General features: G+C 37.8%; 1 non-coding gene across 1 annotated transcript; it reads right to left on the reverse strand.

Annotated features, from left to right (window-relative positions):
• Positions 1–13,103: 13,103 nt before the first annotated feature.
• On the reverse strand, positions 13,104–13,210 carry LOC141709948 (small nucleolar RNA R71). Its single transcript, XR_012570497.1, has one exon. It is a non-coding gene; the product is annotated as a small nucleolar RNA R71 (small nucleolar RNA).
• Positions 13,211–17,458: the final 4,248 nt, after the last annotated feature.

The raw sequence follows: 17,458 nt of genomic DNA on the forward strand, positions 1-17,458 counted from the left end.
CGTATCACTCCCTTATCCAATAATTCTTGTAGCTGGCTCGCCAACTCTTTCATTTCTGCTGGTGCCATCCTATACGGAGCCTTTGAAACTGGTTCCGTGCCTGGAGCAAGGTTGATCTCGAACTCAATTTGTCGATCTGGTGGTAAGCCTGGTAGTTCGTCGGGAAACACATCAGGGAACTCATTAACTACAGGAATATCTTCCATGCTGGGGCTGCCTCTCTCTGAATCCACTACATATGCTAGGAACGACTCACAGCCTTTTCTAAGTAACTTCTTAGCCTGAATAATTGTAAGAAATAGTCGCTCTTGCCTCTGTCCCTTAAATACTACCTTCTCTCCACTCTTCGTCTTTAAATACACTCTCTTGGTCTTACAATTTATCTGAGCGCTATTCTCTCCTAACCAATCCATTCCTAAAATTATATCAAACTCTCCCAGCTTGAAGAGTATCAAGTCGGCCGAGAACTTATATCCCGAAATATCAATCTCACATTTTGGACAAAATTGATTCACAGGAATCTTCTCTTGGTTCGCAATTACCACATTTACTACCTCACTCATAACCGTTTTATCACATTGGATCTTATCAACAAAAGATTCTGATATGAAAGATCTTGTGGCTCCCGAATCAATCAATACTTTGGCTTTGACATTATTGAGTAAAAGTGTACCTGCTATCACCTCAGAATTCTGAACAGCATCTTTCATCTTTAGATCAAATGTCCTTGCTGTTGCTTGCGGGGTTGGTGCGGGTGGTGGAGGTAATGCCAATACCTCAGCTGGCACGCTTGCACTGGTACTTGCCACGTTCATCAGAGCTCTGACTGGTCCTGTTGCCTTACACTCCCTAGCCATGTGTCCAGCCTTCCCACATTTGTAGCACGTAACTCCTGGCCTCGGCATCTTGCACTCATTTGCCAAATGTCCCTTCTGATTGCACCTATAACAGGTCATACTCAGCTTATTGCATACTCCGGGGTGCCTTCTTCCACAGTGCTTGCATTCTGGCCTCTGGAACCTGTTTTCTCCAACTTGCCCTTGGCTTGCCTGATTGTTCCCTTTTGATTCTTGCCTTTTGCCCAAATTTCCTTTCCTTTGAAAATTTCCGCCCTTCTGGAAACCAATCCTCTTTACATTCCGATCTTGCGAATTTCCAGCTTCAGACTTTTCTCCATAAAATGGAACCTTCCTCTTCTTGTTATCCCTCTCTTTCCTTGACTGCATCCCATTATTCTCAATCAGAGCAGCTTTCTGTACTACTCCCGCATAAGTCTCAAGCTCAAACATAGCCACCCTATCTCTGATCCAAGGCTCCAATCCTTGCTGAAATTTCTTTGCTTTTTCTTCCTCAGTGCTAGTATACTTTGTCACAAACCTTGACAACTCAGTGAACTTCTTCTCATATTCCAGTACAGTCATGTTCCCTTGCTTTAACTCAAGAAATTTTAGCTCCATCTGATTCTGCATGTACTTAGGGTAATACTTGTCCAGAAATAACTTCTTAAATCTCTCCCAAGAAATCTGCTGAGTGACTTCCATAGCTTTTACTGATTCCCACCAATAAATGACTTCTCCCTTCAAGAAGTAAGTGGCATACAGCGTCTTCTGATCGTCCCCTAACTGTACCAACTCAAAAGCCCTTTCTATCTCCTTGATCCATGTGTTTGCTATCACTGGATCAGTGGTATCATGAAATACAGGTGGATTCACACTCTGAAAAACCTTGAAAGTGACAATTTGTCTTGGTGGTACTGGTGGTTCAGGTGGTTGATATGGCTCACGGTTATCTTGGTTTTCAATTCGTTGTTGAAGAGTTAGTTGTTGTTGAGCTATAGCATTGGTTTGCTGTTGCAAGGTTTCCAGTAGTTGAAGAATGTTTGGGTCTGTGGTGGAGGTGGTTGTTGGGTTCTTCTTTTTGGGAGGCATGATCCTGAAATAAGAGTTGTGTCATAACAAATATGAATGATAAGATGATTCGAGGGTACCGCATGGCATTCTTGTTTACATATGGGGTCAAGTTTCCAAATTAAGCAGATATGATAATAAAAACATAAAATAACAGTTGAGAGCAAATGGAACAATAGCACATAATTATTGAAATTTTTAAAGGTCACAGTACATAGGATTGGGACATAGTCTGATTCTAGGAATAACAGGCTTATTTAAAGGAAAGACGGAAAGAACTGGGGATTCCATAGAGTCTGATAGTACAACAACATGAAAGGTAAATGGAAAGAACTAAGGCTCCACTCCATCTGAACGGAGCTTGGTAGTCTTTTCCTCTCGAAGCGTCTTCACAATGCTCTGGAGCTCATCCGCCACCATCTGAATGACATACTGGATGGTACGGTCCCGGTGTGCTGGCATCTCCTCAAGCTTAGTGTTAACGTACCGAACCAAGGTCTCAAGTCTCGCAATCATCTGCTCCTTGGGCTTCCCTTCGTAGTTTCGGCTGTCCGGATACACGTTCTTCAGTCGGTCTATCAGTCGGTCGTACTTGCCCTGAAGCATGTCGAACTCGCGCCTCAACTCAGCATACACGGAGAAAGCAATAGTGTCGTCCGACCCAGAGGATGACGAGGAATGCGCCCTTTGCTGACAACCAATAAGAGGAGTATTAATAATAATTTACTTTACCTACTCTCTCGCATAATATCTATAACCTACTCACAAGTCCTATAACCTATTTGGGCTGTTCAGGGACTCTAAACCGTAGCTCTGATACCAAAACCTGTCACACCCCCAACTTAAATAGCAAAATAATTATAGCTATTACATCATTTTATTGAGTACTACACAACCAAAATCCAAGATCTTACAGTTTAGGGTTTGGAACAGCCCAACACTACCAACTATTACATCTGATTACAAATACCGAGTCCTCACACAACTATTATTACTTATTCTACCTGGGCTCGAACATAAGCATCCGCATCACAGGTCTTACGGGCAGTCTGCTTGAATCTAACCATGGCTGTTAGCTGTAATATCAGGGTAAAGCAAGAAGTGAGCCAAAAGCTCAACAAGTGCTAACAATACAACGCAAAGCATAAATCGAGATATACCTTTAGGAATGACAATGGAATGACATAATTAATGATAATCGAGAGATAAAACTTATGCGAGTTGGCATCATTTTGCTTGCATCAAAACAAATTAAAACCATTCTTAATCAAAATCATTTTATGACGCTACGGATTACAGCCGGTGATCAGCCGCGAAGTAATCCCGAACCTCGCTGGGTTCTAAAACATTATTGGGAATCCCTAGGCAACTTTTAAGCCTAATATAAGTGTGGAAAGGACTCGCGTCTCAGTCCAGATCCACCATTCAAGAAAACATTTGTCCCCCTTTGGGACTGAAAAATCCACATTTTAATCATTTTAAAAACTGATGCCGATTTATGACAAAATCTCTTTCGACTGTAATCATTTTTATCAAGGGATTATAGATCAACTTGAAACACTGGAAATATGACACTAAATCTCAGGGCCATGATCCACTAGACTTTACTATATTAGGGTAATTGAGAGGTTTCCATAAACAAGAACTTTGACAATGAAATTGAGCAAGGCTATTGGATAATATGAAAGAGTAATGCCAAACTAGGCTTAAAGCAATGGTTGTAGACAAGGTATAGGTATTAGAACATCAAGAAGATAAGCATCACTGGTTCCAATAGGATAGAGGTGTTAAAATATAAAGAAAGTGATCATCAGCTCAAGATATAACAGGGTATCAAGCTTTAGGGTAAGGATAGGGTTATCAAACAATCATGAATGAATTTAAGAAATGATTGGCTTTTAGGTATCAAGATAAAGTTTCTATCGAGGTTATTTCAAGAGTTGAATCAAAGCATCAGGGTGCAACATCAAGATTTCTCAGGGATCAATAGCATGATAAACAAAAGGATCAATAAGATATTATAACGCATCTCTAATTTATCATGGCATTAAACTATCATGAAAGACTTTTGAACTACTTGCAATATGTACTCGAGGGTTCATGGCATCTCTATGTAACTCAAAGATAAACAAAAGATACGCTTGATTTAAATATATCAAAATGACTCAGGATAATTGCATCGATATATATATGAACTGTTTACAGCAAATACGAAGGTCAAGTTGAATCACTTGCCTTGAGATAGACTGGTCTGGTCTGACTGGTAGGAGCAACAACTGGAGCTTCACTCGACTTTTAAGGCAAGTTTTCCCTCGTCTCGAGATCCTACATAAATAATAATAATCCTCATTATAATATATTCTTTCCATCTTAACCTATTTACAACCCGAAATTAAACATGGATGGCACTTAGGCCTATACACACTTAATTCATATCCAACATTTATATTTTTAAATATACACACGTAGCCACATAATCACATATCATATATTAATACCAAATAACATCACATACACCATAACGCCACACTAGGCTTGGATGATCTCGACTCACCACTTAAATTACTTGGTCGCTAACTAAGCGAAGTCTTCGAATTTGGGCTTCCTAACTCAATGTGCCTTTCCTAAATTATCCAAAACCTATTGACCCTCACTTGTGCCTTTTGTTCTACTGACCTTATACTATCTTACAACTATGGTGGTCGACCTAATACTCACTTCTAAGTGTCCTAAAACTATGTGATAAGTGAAAGTGCTCACTGGTGTAAATTTCAGAATGGTAACTAAGGTTTCTTGAGTGCATTAGACACTCTTAAACTACAAGTTTTTCTTCAAAATTTTTACACAAGACTCTCCTGACCTAAGGGCATCTCATAAGCTTGATGTGGCTCAAAGGCCTGGCTTGGGCCTTCTTGGGCCTAAGCTAAAAGTCCAAGGTTCCCCTGTTTTTCTGGGCAGAAAATGCCCTGACTTGAATTAACTTGTGGCACATGGTTCTAGCTCATATCCTATGAACTATGGTTGGAAAAACTTCTCTGACATACCCTCTAACTAAGGCCCAATTGGGCCTAATGAGGGCCTACCCATGACATGGCCAAATCTCCCTATTTCTAAGTTGCAACAAAACTGTCCCCTGCTGGACAGATTTTGTTATTCTACTTGTGCACCTAACCAAATGACATGCAAACCTCCAACCAACTCCTAAAACCTATTATATACTCCCCATACTAACTTCTGGTGGCTTGGGCCTCAAAGTGCACATCAATGACATGGTCAAAACTCACTCTAAACCTCAGGGTACTAAACTGATTTTTCTGCAGAAACTATAACTTCTCATTTTCCAAGATTTTAACTTGACAAACCCAACTAACAACAACTAAATACTTAAACCAAGACCTATACTTGGTATTCTACTGAACTAACTCCCTTTTTCTTAAAATACCCTTGGTGAGATCATCCTTACCTAAGGTGCAACTATGGCAAAACAAAAGAGACTACTCTTAACAAATCGCAAATCTTCATGCCTTTGAAACAACAAGATATATATTTTTATAAAAGATAACCACAAATTATTACCATGCAACAAGAAGCATAAATCAATATTATCATATTATTCCTACTGAAATTAAGGCTCACTAACAAAATCTTTCCAAATAATCAAAATTTCACAACAAACTAAGAGAATTCCACATGCATGCATGCCTTCGGGTTTTTCAAACCAAAACAACATGATTTCCAAATAAATTTTTATCATAATTCAACATGCAAGCCTAACATGGATTACAACTAAATGATCAACTAGCATGCAAAAGGATTTTATCAAGACTTTACTACAAAATTCATGTTATCATCACAAAATACACAAAAATGTTAACAAGGCAACAAAACACCATCCATTCGGCTCCTATCAAGTCATGGCCGAATGGTTTAGGGTAAAAACAGCATTCGCATAGGTGTAACACTCTTATGTCTAGCCATTCTTGACCCTATGATACTATAACTCATGGTGAAAGCCTTAGATTCACAAGAATCAAGGAGGTTCACTTTGAGTTTAACAAAAACATCACCATGCAAGGTCAAAACATAGGTTTTTCACTCTATACTTTTGAAATATATAAGAATAACATATAGGGAGTAAAATTACTTGAATATAAGATGATTGTTTGGATGAAAGAATGAAGAAATGAAGGGGATGGAGGGCCTCGGCTATGGGATGGCCGAGAGTGAGGGTTGAGCCGAGAGGGAGGGAGGAGAAAAGGGGAGGGTGGAGTGAAAATGGAGTGATCATCACTTTAGTTTTGTTTTTATGTCTTTGACTAGACTAAATGTGAGTGGATTTAGGAAATGACAAGAGTAACCCTCTAGCTAAAGTTAGGCAAGTTTGCATGCAAGGTCAAGGAGGTAATTTGGCTAGCAAAATGTGAGTTAGTGGGGTGGAGAATGTCTTCTTTGCCCTTTGGTTAAATAGAAGAGAGTTTGCATGCAAGGTTATTCATGTAATTTGATAATTATTAAGCAACTAATTTTCAAAGATTTATTTTTATATAATAAAGTACAAGTTCAAAAATTATAAAATTTATACCATAAAATAACTTGGATTTTTAGAGACTTTATAAAAATCATTTTCAAAATTTGTGTACAAAATGTCTTTTAAAAGAAAATTTTTCCAAAGCTTAGAATATTCCTTATAAATCAAAAATAAAGAAATTAAATAAATTCTTGCTTTGAAAAATCATATACTACCCAAAGCAAATTTATAATGCAGAAATTTTCACTCACACAAACGTACAAGCATTGAATATATTTTTTATTTAACTTAATATTATTCACAAATAATATTACATAAAATGCCGGTCGTAACACATAGGTTCATGTATTTGTTATGCATGATTCGTAGGTAATTTTAACCATCTTACTTGCCCTATATAATCACGATAGATAACTTGCGCATTAAACCGTCATGCTTTCAATTCTTATAGACAAATAAGGACTAAGCATAATTGGTGTCTATTCAACTTCTATCTCTTTTGTGGATGCTTGGTAGTAGGGTATTCGTACAATGAAAGTTGGCGTTTACTAGTTTCGTGTTATCTGATTAGTGTCATCACCATTACATGCTAAGGTTAAGAACAATAAGGCTATTAAATGAAGTATTTAATGAAGTTAGAATCCCATGTTTGTCATATATAGTAATTCAACCTCAATTCTCGTAGTTATAATTGTTAGTTTAATCTCTTAGTTTAATCAAAATCCAATTTGTTCTTTGTCTTAGCATTGAGCGATAACCATACATTGTTGCATAGGTGCATAAATTGAACTTAACCTAAACCAGTCTCTGTGGGAACGAATCTGATTTATATCTTATACTACTTGCGAACGCGTATACTGGCATGAATTTTAGCGCGTGTTTTCGCCCTAACAACAGACTTACCAAATCAGCTCATTTCTTGCCTATAAATGAAAGATTTTTACTAGACAAGTTAGTCCATATGTACCTGAAAGAAATCATAGTTCGTCATAGAGTTCCTGAGTCTATCGTATCCGATCGAGATCCGAGATTTAATTCAAGATTTTGGAAAAGTTTTCAAGAATGTTTAGGAACGAGACTGAATATGAGTACGGGTTACCATCTGCAGACGGACGGCCAAAGTGAACGAACGATTCAGACAATTGAAGACATGTTACACGTTTGTGCTATTGATTTCAAGGAAATTGATACGAGCATTTACCTTTGGTAGAAATTGCTTACAACAACAGTTATCATGCCAGTATTGGGATGCCACCCTATGAAGCTCTTTATGGACGCAAATGTCGATCTCCCGTATATTGGGATGAAGTAGGAGAACGCAAAATACTTGGACCCGAATTAGTACAACTGATGAAGGAAGTTGTTGAAGTGATCCAGAAGAGATTAATAGCAGCACAAGACCGTCAGAGGAAGTATGTAGATCAATCAAGAAAAGATATGGAATTCGAAGAAGGAAATCTAGTATTGCTGAAAGTGTCGCCGTGGAAGGGATTGACAAGATTTGGGAAGAAAGGAAAACTGAGCCCTAGATATGTCGGACCTTTTGAGATTCTAAAGCGTGTTGGTAAAGTAGCTTACGAGTTGGCGTTACCCACGCATATGGAGCACATTCATAATGTTTTTCACGTATCGATGCTTAAGAAGTATAATCCAGACTCCAGGCATGTAATCGAATACGAACCAATAGAACTTCAAGAAGATTTGTTGTATGTAGAGAGTCCGATAGAGATTCTAGAAGAAAGAGAGAAAGTGTTAAGAAATAAAGTGGTAAAGTTAGTAAGAGTACTGTGGAGAAACCTAAAGGTTGAAGAATCAACCTGGGAGTTAGAAAGTGATATGAAAGAAAAGTACCCTCATTTGTTTTCTTAGGAGATTCTGAGGACAGAATCCTTTTAAAGGGGGGAGGATGTAATATCTGGGATATATCGTGTAATTATTTTTGCTAATAAATAAATATTATGCATGTTCTGTATTTATTCTGTGAATTATGTGTTAAGTGGTATATGTGTTTGGATGTTTAAAATTTATATAATTTGAGTATTTTAATTTTTATATGTCCAAAATAAAATATAGATAATTGTCATATCTTCCTAATTATTTTTATGTTAATTTGTAATTTTATAGGAAATTTATGGATTTAATAAATTATTTTTCCGAATATTTATAAACTATTTTATATAATCGGGAACTAGCCGACTTCAACCAATTTTATTTTTTATAACCCGAAACTCTTTCGAGAACTCCTTCCTAACCTAATTGCAATATTCCGAGCATTTCCATGTTTTGACTTTTTCGATCCGGCGTACGGTTTGTCCTGTGCGGGTCCCGATACAATATTTTCGATACAAAATTCATTTCGGTAAATCAATAAAACTTGTATTTTCGATAAACGGGATCTTTTTATTAAACTATTATAATTATAACCTCGTAATACGTGTAACCAGGTGCTGAGACCAAGACCGCAGTACAAATTGTACAAATTTGGATAATTATCCCGAAACCGGTACCATTTTGGATCTGTTTTATAAATAAACGTACTATTTTATATCCGGAATGATCCAACGGGATACTATTTTTCCGTAAATATAAATAGCCCTTACCGTAATTATTTCTTTACCGAAAATCATTTGCAAACCAGTAAAATCTTTATAAAATAGAAAAAATACTATATTTATATTTCGTTCTTCGTAATTAAACTCAAATCCGGAGGAGTTATCGATATCGGATTTTGGCGTGCATATACTCAAAACGAAGCTATTGATTTGTACTTTCAGAATCATCCATCAGAATCACTGCAGAATTAAAGGTTAATTTCCTATAAACTGATTTATATTCGATTTTTTAAGAATTAAAATTTGGGTTTTGAGTTCGAGGAATTGTTTGGATGATTTGATGATTTCATGTTGTAGAGCTTCTCTTCCTGATGATTTTGGTATGTCATATGATCAATTTGGAGTCCAATAACATGTTTAAATTAGGGTTTGATTTTGTGATTGAAGAAATTAGGGTTTATATTAGTTTGAATGTTCTTAATTGAATTTAGGCGTTTCTTGTTTAGGGGTTATCTGCTAAAATTGTTAGTGTGATTAAATAGATCTTTTAATAAAGAATTGAATGGTGTATTTGGAATCAACGAACGATTCCTGGAGGATGCTCATCGGAAAACCGAAGCCACGACGGCAACGGGTTTTTCCCGTTGGTTTTCAGGCCGTTTTGTTAATCGTTAGGACGATTTGATTGCATAAATGAGTTTCTGGAGAGGTGTGGATGATCTCCTGTGAATTTGATCGAGTTCTGAGCTCGATTAAAGCTTTCCGACGAGCTTGCGCGGCGGAGGGTCGCCGTTAATGGCTTCCCGGCCGTCCGCCGGCGAGGTTAAAGGGGAAAGATGGCAAAATTGCTGTCTAGTCCCCCTAGTTTTCAAGAACTTACATTTTAGCCCCTGTTCTTTAAAAAGTTTTTAAAAACAAGATTTCTATTTACAAAACTTTTGAAATTAGGAACTCTGTTTTAAATGCTTTCAAAAGTAGGATTTCTTTTTATAAAATGATTTTGAAAATAGTTTTAATTATTTTAAAATTCTAAAAATCATTTATTTTAATTCCAAAATTCATTTTTAATTCAAAAATAAATCTAAATTACTTAATTAATTAATTTTAATTAACAATTAATTGATTAATTGATCAATTAATTTAAATATTAATTGATTAATTAGTTTAATTATTTATTAATTGATTTTAATTAATTATTTAATTGGATTTAATTATTTTAAAATGATTTAAAAATTCTGAAAAATAGTTTCGAGCTTTAAAATATTATTTTAAATTATTTTCAAGGATCGATAATTAATATAAAATTATTTTAGAGTCAGATTTGAGTAATCAGACTGTGTTTATTACCCGAAATTGATCCACCGACCCGTTTTGACTCCGAAAAATGTTTTAAAAATCATAATAAATACCTAAAAGAGTGTTTATGACCCGAGACCTCTTTATAAATGGAATTTCATTAGTTGTTTGATGTGCTATATGTTATACGTGACTTGTTTGTTGGACTATTGATCTATATATTCGGTGTTTATTTGTTTTTAGCATAACTTTCAATCCGTTTTCATTAGATTTGGGTAAAACGAAGGGTAGATAGAAGTATATACCGAATAGAATCATATGAGTTGAGTATTGATAGATACTTATGATATGTGAGTAGAAGAAGCTAGGCATAGGAAAGGCAAACAAGTAGTCGAGAATTAGGAGATTGTGATTGGAAATTTGTGAAGTATAGCGAGCTAGTACCAGGCAAGTGTTTTGAACTTTCTCGAAATATATTATGGATTATTGATAGCTCTATTTTATATTGCAAGTACTTTAAAGCACCGAACCCTAAACTTTGATTCCAGTTATTGATCTTTGAGCCGTAAACCTTATTCTTTATGAACCATTGATTGTTCAATACCTGAATACAAGCCAATGAGATACGATACTACTCCACAAATACATACAAACTAAATATCAACCACTGAACCAAGATTGCTTATATACTCAAACCATTGTACCTCATTGATAAGTGGCATTTTATACCACTTAGAACGTCTTATAATGGCTTGAATTGATGTCTTGAAATCAAGTATTTTGTGTATTTGATGTGTTTTTCTAGTATTTGTGCATTTCAGGGTATTACTTGCATTTGTGGAGAGATTTCATCAAGAATAAGCCTCAGTATATATTTGCCATTGCGAGTGGGAAGATAGGAGCAGAATGCAGCAAAGAACGGGAGCAAAACAGAGTATTTTCCAGAAAGGGTCTGAGTGCCCGCTCAGCTCTGCTGAGCGACCGCTCAGGAAGCTGAGCGCCCGCTCAGGATTACTGAGCAACTGCTCAGGGGCGTAAAAAAGATACTAATTTTTAGACTCCTAATTCTGTTGAGCTTCCAACTTCTAAGATAGTTGGGTTTTGTGGGGCTTCTATATAAGTAGTTTTCAGAGACGTTTCACGTGGTATTGAATCGTGGTATCAATCGAGGAGTGAGGAGATAAGGAAGAAGACCGTTTTAGCACATCGCAACGAAGAGGAAGTATAGTTTCTTGTGATTCTTTATTTCGTTATAACAATGGATGCTAGTTTTATTTAATTTGAACCTATTTACTCTTGTGACGTACTCTGGTTTAATATAAGTAGTTTATTTAGTTATTCTCACGTGTTATCATCATGTTTTCATATGAACCCATGATAACGATGAGTGCTATCATGGGTTAATTGTGATCATGGGGTTGTAACGGATTTACTATGGAATTCTTTAGTTAGTTGTTTAATACCTTAGTGTGTGATGATTGTATGATATCTAGTATTGGTTATGCTTATTCGTCTTATATGCGTCGCAAACATATAAGATAGGGTGTTAATCTCTTGTGAAGCAATTGTGGATCTTGAGATTTAGAACTTGCCATGCTAGCATAGGTTTATGTACGTGTATGCATGATTAGTGGGTAACTTTAACCGTTTTACTTGCCCTGTGTAATCATAAGGAATAACTTGTGCTTAAATCATTATGTTGTTAAATTCTGTAGACATATAGGGTCTCAACATAATTGATGCCTATTCAACTTCTATCTTAATTGTGGATGCTTGGTAGAATAGTATTAGTACAATGAAAGTTGGCTTTTATCAGTTTCGTGTTGTTCGATTAATGTCATCACCGTTACATGCTAAGGGTAATAACAATAATTATTGAAGGAAGTAGTAATGAAGTTGTGATCTCATGTGTGTTTAATATTGTTAATTCAAGTGTCAATTAAGTGTTTAATTCTCATAGTTAATTCTAGTTAATAATTAGTTAATCAAAATCTAAGTGTTATTGTCTTGACATTGAGAAGTAATTATACATTGGTGAGTGAGTGTAATTGAACATAATTAGTCTGAGTCTCTGTGGGAACGAACTAGAAAGTATTTTATATTACTTGCGAACACGTATACTTGCGTGTATTATTAGCGTGTGTTTTTCGCCCTAAAAAATTTTTGGCGCCGCTACCGGGGGCTCGGCGTATTTGTTTAGTTTATGTACTTACAATTAGTGGTCATTAGGACTCATTGATTAAGACTTGTTACTTATTATTTCCGGTTGTGTTTCAGGTACTTTATCGGGCATTTATGTAAACACGTTCTCGTACTCGCAAGAGGACTTTAGATACGGCTGAGGAGACATATGAAGTTCTTGATATTCCGGAGAAAATAGATTTTGAAGATTCGGATACAGAAAGTGAGCAGAAAGAACCAGTAATCATGGGTGATCGTATAGTTCCGGCAGATCCAGCTCTTATGGACTTTTCTCGGCCTAAAATTGATGACATTCAGTCGAGCATCCTTCATCCGGCTATTCAGGCTAACACTTTTGAAATCAAGCCGGGCACTATCCAGATAGTGCAGAATTATGTTTCTTTCGGAGGTGCTGCTACTGAAGACCCCAACATGCACATCAGGAATTTTGTCGAGATCTGTAGTACTTTCAAATATAATGGTGTGACTAATGAGGCTATCAAGCTGAGGCTTTTCCTATTCTCTCTGAGGGGTAAAGCTAAGGACTGGTTACATTCTGAACCAGCTGGGTCCATCACTACTTGGCAAGATCTTGCATAAAAGTTTCTGGTAAAGTTCTATCCAATGGCGAAAACTGCGGCCATGAGGAGTGCTCTTACTCAGTTTGCGCAGCAGCCTACAGAATCCATGTGCGAAGTTTGGGAGCGCTACAAGGAGATGTTGAGAAAGTGTCCACATCATGGTATGCCTGATTGGATGGTGATCACTGGTTTCTATAATGTTTGGGGGCCCAATCTCGGCCCATGCTCGATGCAGCAGCTGGAGGCGCCTTGTGGGCCAAAAGCTATACTGAGACTTATAATCTTATTGAGACTATGGCTGCAAATGAGCATCAAAACCCAACTCAAAGGATGATGCCTGGGAAGGTAGCAGGTATTCTGGAAGGTGATGCAGCTACAGCTATTGCAGTGCAACTCCAAGCGCTGTCTATGAAGGTTGATTCTTTAGCCACCTATGGAGTCAATCAGATAGTTATGGTCTGTGAGCTTTGTGCAGGTTCTCATGCTACGGATCAGTGTTTTCTTGTCAATGAATCTGTTCCGTATGTGAATAATTATCAGCGACCGCAGCAGCCTGTGCCAGCTACCTATCATCCTAACAACATAAATCATCCAAATTTCAGCTAGAGCAATAATCAGAATGCTATTCAGCAACCATATCAGCAAGGCGTAAGTAAACAGTTTAATCCACCTAGATTCCAGCAACCACAACATTATGCTCAAAGGCAATCATATCTTCAACAAAGAGGTGCAGCTCCACCTTCTAGTGCTGATTTCGAGGAACTTAAGCTGTTATGCAAAAGTCAGGTTGTTTCTATCAAGACCTTGGAAAATCAAATCGGTCAAACAGCCAATGCAGTGCTCAATCATCAACCTGGCACGCTTCTCAGTGATACTGAAGTGCCAGGCAGAAAGGAAGCTAAGGAGCAAGTCAAGGCTATTACCTTAAGGTCTGGAAAAGTTGCTGATGTTGACAAAGAAAAAGAAGGAGAAGCTGAAGTTGGTGATGAAGAAGAGAAGCAAAAGGAGAAAGCGGCGGAACCAAGGAAGACTACTGTTGAACACACTATGCCTGAGGGTAATACAGGGGAGAAACAACTCTATCCTACACCACCTTTCCCTAAGAGATTGTAACAACAAAAGCTGGATAAGCAGTTCGGTAAGTTTCTGGAGGTGTTCAAGAAACTTCACACCAACATACCTTTCGCTGAGGCTCTTTTTTATTGTTATTGATAGAGTGGTATTCTCCGCCCCTGTAAAAAGGAAAGGAGACATTAAGATTGCCAAGAGGACCCTCTTGCGAGCTAAAAACTACTCCGATGCAATTGATATGCGAGCAACGATAGAATGCAAAATTTATGAAAAGTATTCTTTCAAGGAAGGTGAAACTGGATGACCTTGAGACCGTTGCTCTAACGGAAGAGTGCAGTGCTGTGCTGCAACAAAAATTACCTCCAAAGCTTAAAGATCTGGGTAGCTTCACCATTCCTTGCACCATTGGCAAGTTATCTTTTAACAAGTGCCTGCGCGATTTAGGAGCAAGCATCAATCTGATGCCGTTGTCTATCTTCAAAAAGTTGAATTTGTCTGATCCAAAGCCCACCTACATGTCTCTACAATTGGCTGATCGTTCTATTACATACCCACGAGGCATAGTGGAGGATGTACTAGTAAAGGTGGATAAGCTCTTCTTTCCAGCAGACTTTGTTATTCTGGATTTCGAAGAAGATAAGAAGATTCCCATAATATTGGTGAGACCTTTCTTGGCTACAGGCCGTACCTTAATAGATGTGCAGAAAGGAGAACTTACTATGAGGGTGCATGATCAGGATATGACATTCAACGTGTTCAAAGCGATGAAATTTCCTACAAAAGACGAGGAGTGCTTAAAGGTGGATTTGATTAATTTTGCGGTAAATTCAGAACTGGATCATATGCTAATGTCTGATGCATTAGAGAAAGCCTTAGTGGGGGAGTTTGACCGTGATGATGAGGATGTCAATGAGCAACTACAATATCTAAATGCTTCTCCTTGGAGGCGAAAGCTAGACATGCCATTTGAATCTCTTGGTACTTCTGATCTCAAGAATGCTGAAGGAAAGCTCAAACCATCTATTGAGGAAGCACCTACTTTGGAGCTTAAACCATTGCCTGAACACTTGAGGTATGCTTTTTTAGGTGATGCATCTACTTTACCTGTTATTATTGCATCTGACCTTTCAGGTAGTGATGAGGACAAGCTCTTGAGGATCTTGAGAGATTTCAAATCGGCTATCGGAGGGACTATAGCAGACATAAAGGGGATCAGCCTTTCGTACTGCATGCATAAAATTCTGCTAGAGGAAGGTAGTAAGCCAACGGTGGAGCAACATCGAAGACTTAATCCTATCATAAAAGAAGTAGTGAAGAAAAAAATTCTGAAGTGGCTGGATGCAGGAATCATATATCCTATTTCTGACAGTTCTTGGGTGAGCCCCGTGCAATGTGTACCTAAGAAAGGAGGTATTACTGTGGTAAAAAATGAGAAGAACGAGCTCATCCCCACTCTAACAGTCACAGGATGGAGGGTATGCATGGACTATAGAAAGTTGAACAAGGCCACGAGGAAAGATCACTTCCCTCTTCCATTTATTGATCAGATGCTTGACAGGTTGGCCGGTCATGAGTATTATTGTTTTCTTGATGGTTATTCGGGGTATAATCAGATTTATATTGCACCAGAGGATCAAGAAAAGACTACCTTCACTTATCTATTTGGGACATTTTCTTTTCGCAGAGTTTTGTTTGGCTTATGTGGTGCACCTGCCACTTTTCAGAGATGTATGATGGCTATATTCTCTGATATGATATGATTGGAAATAATGTCGAGGTGTTCATGGATGACTTCTCCATCTTTGGACATTCGTATGATGAATGTTTGAACAATCTTCGTGCGGTGCTCAAAAGGTGTGTGGAAACTAATTTGGTGCTCAATTGGGAAAAATATCACTTTATGGTGCGTGAAGGCATTATCCTTAGGCATAAGGTATCTAGTAAGGGTCTCGAGGTGGACAAAGCCAAGGTGGGATTCATTGAAAATCTTCCACCACCTATTTCTGTGAAAGGAATCCGTAGTTTTCTTGGTCATGCGGGTTTTTATCGGTGTTTCATCAAGGACTTCTCGAAGATATCAAAGCCATTGTGCAACTTGCTCGAGAAGGATGTGCCTTTCAGATTCGATGATGAATGCTTGATGGCATTCGAGACTCATAAGAAGAGTTTGATAACTGCACCAGTTATTACGGCACCTGATTGGACAGAGCCTTTTGAGATGATGTGTGATGCGAGTGATTATGCGGTGGGCGCAGTTCTTGGGCAGCGCAAGAATAATCTCTTTCATGTGGTCTACTATTCTAGTAAGACTTTAAATGGAGCTCAAATTAACTACACCACTACTGAGAAGGAGCTCTTGGATATAGTCTTTGGTTTCAAAAAATTTTGATCTTATTTGCTTGGGACAAAGGTGACAGTGTTCACTGATCATGCGACCATTCGCTATTTGGTTTCCAAGAAGGATTCAAAGCCTAGACTTATTCGTTGGGTGCTCTTGCTACAGGAATTTGAGTTAGAGATCAAGGATCGAAAAGGTACTAAGAATCAAGTAGCTGACCATCTCTCTATATTGGAGAATCCTGATTCTACTTCACATGATAAGACATTGATCAACGAATCTTTTTCGGATGAGCAGTTGTTCATAGTTCAGGAGGAAGAGCCATGGTTCGCAGATATTGTGAACTATCTTGTCAGTAATATAGTGCCTCCTAATATGAATACAGCTCAAAAGAAGAAGTTTCTGCATGAGGTGAAGTGGTATATGTGGGATGAACCGTATTTGTTTAGACAAGGAGCTGACCAGATCATCAAGAGATGTATCCCATTCTGTGAGACGGAGGGGATATTACGAGACTGCCACTCCATAGTTTATGGTGGACATTATGGTGGTGAGAAGACGGCAGCTCGTATTCTGCAAGCAGATTTTTTCTGGCCTACTTTGTTTAAGGATGCTCATCAGTTCATTTTAAGGTGTGATCGTTGCCAAAGAGTGGGGAATCTTACGAGGAAAGATGAGATGCCGTTAAATGTGATGCTTGAAGTCGAGGTCTTTGATGTTTGGGGAATCGATTTCATGGGACCATTTGTCTCGTCCTGCAATAATCAGTACATCTTGATGGTAGTCGATTATGTCTCAAAATGGGTAGAAGTCAAGGCTCTACCGACGAATGATGCAAAGGTAGTGTTGAATTTTCTTAATAAGCAGATTTTCACAAGGTTTGGAACGCCACGAGTAATCATAAGTGATGAGGGGTCGTATTTCTGCAACCGCAAGTTCACTTCTATGATGCAGCGCTACAATGTGAATCATCGTGTTGCTACTTCCTATCATCCGCAGACGAA

This window comes from Apium graveolens, chromosome 2 (assembly GCF_009905375.1).
Source record: "Apium graveolens cultivar Ventura chromosome 2, ASM990537v1, whole genome shotgun sequence".
NCBI lineage: Eukaryota > Viridiplantae > Streptophyta > Magnoliopsida > Apiales > Apiaceae > Apium > Apium graveolens.